Source organism: Sus scrofa, chromosome 6 (genome assembly GCF_054392235.1).
Source record: "Sus scrofa isolate SSC_HxYL_T2T_F1_AM1 chromosome 6, Sscrofa_HxYL_maternal_Yorkshire_Landrace_v2.0, whole genome shotgun sequence".
Lineage (NCBI taxonomy): Eukaryota > Metazoa > Chordata > Mammalia > Artiodactyla > Suidae > Sus > Sus scrofa.
In genome coordinates this window covers 55,256,067-55,261,038 of record NC_139388.1, presented here as the reverse complement: position 1 = coordinate 55,261,038, position 4,972 = coordinate 55,256,067, and positions in this window count along the sequence as shown.

Sequence of the window (4,972 nt, the reverse complement as noted above, 5' to 3'; positions counted from 1 at the left end):
AATAGATGGGGGAGGGCAGGCCCACCTGGGAATCTCTCTTGGGAAAGCACAGTGGTTGGGAGTGTGGGCTCTGGTGTGAATCTTGATGGGGTATTGACTGGGCTGTTGACACATATTTTGGTTCTCCCTATTCTGGGTATGTGGTTGGATTGCACCTGCCCAGCCCTCTTGACATGAGCTTGTGTCTTGTGACTTGCTTTGGCCAATGAAATGTGAGTAGGAGGGTCTCTTCCCAGTGGAAACCTTTAATGGGCTATGCATGCTTTGCCTGGTGCCCTCCTTTCCCCTGTGTAGTGACAGGTCCTGTCAGCCTGGTTCCTGAATAATGGCACGTGAAGCAGAGCTCTCCTGACCCTTGTCATGACTGCCTACCTGAGATGAACAGGTAGCATGAGCAAGAATGAGCCTTTTGATGCTCTAAGCCATGGAGAGTATGGGGCTGCTTGTTACTACAGCATAACTCAGCTCATCCTGACTGCCACATTGGCCTTTCCTTTTTTTTTTTTTAATTTTAATTTTTATTTATTTAATTTTTATTTTTTCTCAATGAATTTTATTATATTTATAATTGTACAACAATCATCACAACCAAATTTTATAGCATTTCCATCCCAAATGCATCCTCAATGCATCTCCCCACCCCCCAACCTGTCTCCTTTGGTAACCATACGCTTTCCAAAGTCTGTAAGTCAGTATCTGTTTTGCAAAGAAGTTTGTTGTGTCCTTTTTTTAGATTCCACATGTAAGTGATAGCATATGACATTGGTGTCTCACCGTCTGACTGACTTCACTTAGCATGGTAATTTCTAGATCCATCCATGTTGCTGCAAATGCTGTTATTTCTTTCCTTTTAATGGCTGAGTAATATTCCATTGTGTATACCACGTCTTCTTTATCCACTCCTCTGTCGATGGACATTTGAGTTGTTTCCATGTCTTGGCTATTGTATAGAGTGCTGCAATGAACCTTGGAGTACATGTGTCTTTTCTAGTCATGGTTTTCTCTGGGTAGATGCCCAGGAGTGGGATTGCCAGATCAAACAGTAATTCTATTTTTAGTTTTCTGAGAAACACACTGGCCTTTCCTTATCCTTGATGTGTGAGGCAGTCACTTCACCACTCTGAGTTTTGATTTCTCTATCTGCAAAATGGAAATATAATAGTCCCAGCCTCCTGAGGCTACTCTGAGCATTTAAGAAATTCAGACATGCAGAGGCATAAAGTCCAGGCTTCCTTCCCTGCTGCTATTGTTATTATCATTATATTTAAATCTGGTTTTGTCGTGGTGAAGGAAGAAGGAATGGTACCCCATTCCTTAGGGCTGTAGTAGGAGTCTATATGAGTTGTCTAGGGTGGCTATGACAAAATGCCACAGACCTGGTAGCTTAAACAACAGTTATTTTCCTACAGTGCTGGAGACTGAAAGTCCAAGATCAAGGTGTCAGCAGGCTTGGTTTCTCCTGAGGCCTCTCTCCTTGGCTGGCAGGTGGCTGCCTCCTTGTTATGACTTCACATGGTTCTTTTCTTCATGCATATGCGTCCCTCATATCTCCTCCTCTTCATGTAAGGACACTGGTCCTATTGGAATAGGGCCCCTTCCTAGGACCTCGTTTAACCCTAATTATCTCTTTAAAGGCTCTCCCTCCAAATAAGTCGCACTGGGGGTTAGAGCTCCACTTGAATTTTGGGGGACACAATTCATTGCATTACAAAGCTAATACCCAGTGAGCTAGAATGCACGCAGCCAGGCTCAGAGAACTGACCCTTGGAAATACTGCCATCTTGGATGGGGGGCTGTGTTAATTAGGATTTACAGGGAGATAGGTGTAACAAAATCTCTAAGTAATGGTGGCTTAAAAAAAGAGAGAAGAGCATTCCTCTCTCAGGTAACCTTCTAATCTGGCTGGTAGCTCTGTCCACATCACTGTCCTGGCCTAGGTTCTTTCTAACCTGGCTCTGAGCTGCCCTTGTCTGTGTGATCCCAGATTCCCACCACATCTTTTCTGCAGCCAAAGAGAAGATGAACCAAGAAAAAGGGAGATGTTTTCTCTTTACGGGCATGACCTGAGGAGTGTGTATTTCACTTCCATTCACATCCATTGGCCTGAAATTAATCACATGGCCACACCTAGCTGCAAGGGAAGCTGGGAAATATAGTTTTTTATGCTCAGCAGCCGTATGCTTGGTTAAGAATGCTATTCCTGGAGAAGAGAACAGATATTGGAGGTTGTTTTTTTTTTCTTATAGTGATTTTTATTTTTTCCATTTTAGCTGATTAACAGTGTTCTGTCAATTTTCTGCTGCACAGCAAGGTGACCCAGTCACACATACATTCTTTTTTCTCACATTATCATGCTCCATCACAAGTGACCAGACACAGTTGCCAGTCTTAGAGTTTAATAAGCTGTTGCTGGTATGAATGAGAGGAAGGCAAGTGTGTGGGTTCTCCTCATCCAGGGTTGGGATGAAGAGTCTCCCCCTAGCCCACACTCGGAAACTCAGCAGGGCCTTGTGGGGCTCCTGGGCACGAAAGCCTTTCTGTGTCCCCCAGCTCGTATTTGTAGGAAATAGGCCTCATTTAGCCTCCATGACCTTCCTGAGTTCCAAAGGGCAGGTTCTAACAGTTGCCAATCAGAGAAGAAAGGGGGTGCAGAGACAAGGGAGGAGTAGTCAAGAAACAATAGTGCAGGAGTGCCCGTTGTGGCACAGCGGAAATGAATCTGACTAGGAACCAAGAGGTTGCGGGTTCAATCCCTGGCCTTGCTCAGTGGGTTAAAGGATCCGGCATTACTATGAGTTGTGGTGTAGGTCGCAGACTGGCTTGGATCCCACGTGGCTGTGGCTGTGGTATAGGCCAGCAGCTGTAGCTCCAATTGGACCCCTGGCCTGGGAACCTCCATATGCTGCAGGTGCAGCATATGGGGCAGGGTCCTGGTTCCCCATCATGGGAGACACATCATAACATCTTTGAATTCTTCTGCAGAACCAAAACTCCTAACACATGGAAGCTGTTCATGACTTGATGAAGCCCCTTTTCGTTCCAGGACCCCCAGAACCCGTCCCGGGGCCACTACACACCAGCTTTGAAGAAGAATGCAAGCTTGCGTCTCCCCTGATCTGCATCTGTGGCCCTATTTTCCATTCTCAAAACCATAAAACCACCTCCTCTTCTCTCCCAAGGGAGGGCACAGTCTCTAGGGCATTAGCCAACTGTGACCTCCTTTGCCTGGCTCAGCAAAAAAAATGGACTCATTTCTCCATCCCAAACTCGGCCTCTGTGTTTCTATTCAGCACTGGTGGACAGAGGCAAGTTTTGGCAACAGCCTAGCAGCCATTGCCCGGGTGAGCCCTGCCCGCCTGCTGACCTGCTTGACCTCGTCAGCATGCAGGAGATCAGAGGTCCAGGCACTGGGTGTCCTGAGAGGTCTGGAGCTGGAGAAGTCTCTCAAAGGGAGTATTTGCATACTGAGTCAGCAGCGGAACGGGCAACTTCCCTTCCTGAGAATTCTTCCTCATCCTCTGTATTAATTTCCCATGGCCACTATAACAAATTGGCATCAGCGTCGTGCCTTAAAACAGCAAGGATTTATTCCCTTACCATTGGGAATGCCGCAAGTCCAACACGGGCCTAGATCAAGGCATCAGCAGGGCTGTTGCCTTCTGGAACTTCCAGGGGAGGATCTGTTTTTCTTGCCTTTTCCAACTTCTAGAGGCTTCTGCTGGGGGCTCCTTTCCAGTTTCAAAACCAGCAAGGGACCCTGGAGTCTTTCCCATTCTGACGCTGTGCTGCCTTTGGCTTTTGGCCCCTTCTTCCATCTTCAAAACAAGTCACTCCAATCTCTGCTTCCCTCGTCATCGCAGCTTCTCTGATTCTTGCTCCTTCTGTCTCTCTCTCTTTTCAGAGCCGCACCTGCAGCATATGGCAGTTCCCAGGCTAGGGGCCAAATCAGAGCTGCAGCTTCAGGCCTACAGTGCAGCCACGGCAATGCTGGGTCCAAGCCACTTCTGTGACCTACGCCACAGCTTGTGGCAATGCCGGATCCTTAACCCACGGAGCGAGGCCGGAGATGGAACCCACATCCTCCTGGATAAGATATCAGGTTCTTAACCCACTGAGCCACCACGGGAACTCCCCTGTGTCCCTCTTATCTTTCTTATGACATTTAGGTAACCCTTGGGAACCACCAAGGTAACCCAGGGGAATGTCCCCCTCTTGGCATCCTTAACTCAATCACATCTGCAAAGTCCCTTTTGCCACATAAGGTACCGTTCCCAGGGGATTAGGACATAGAGAACTTGGAGGGGCCCTTATTCCGCCTCCTACGCCGTCTATTGTTCAGCTCCCAGAGCAAAAGCCAGTCTTTGCGGGGCCTTCCACGCCGGGCACCATCTGCCCCACCATCTCCCAGGCTTCACCTCCACCCTCTGCCCCTTCCTTGCTCTGCTCCCTCCACACCCCACCGGCCAGCTTGTTGCTCCTTGAACACACCAGGCAGACTCTGCCTCAGGGCCTTTGCCCTTGCTGTTCCCCCCGCCTGGAATGCTCTCCCTCTGGAAGCCTCGGAGCTCCCTCCTTCCCCTCCTTCAGGGCTTTGTTCAATGTTCCCTTCTCAGCGAGGCCCTCCCCGAGCTCTTTATTTAAAACTTCAATCTCTTAACACTCCCACCTCCCTTCTCTTTCTCTTTTGTTTCCTATTTTAGAGCCGCATCCGTGGCACATGGAGGTTCCCAGGTGAGGGGTCCACTTGGAGCTGTAGATGCCGGCCTACACCACAGCCACAGCAACGCCAGATTTGAGCCACATCTGCAACCTACACCACAGCTCATGGCAACACCAGATTCTGAACCCACTGAGTGAGGCCAGGGATCGAACCAATGTCCTCATGGATACTAGTCAGATTCTTAACCCGTGGAGCCACAAAGGGAACTCCCCACTCCTCTCTAGATTTCCCTCTCAACACACGACACACCAC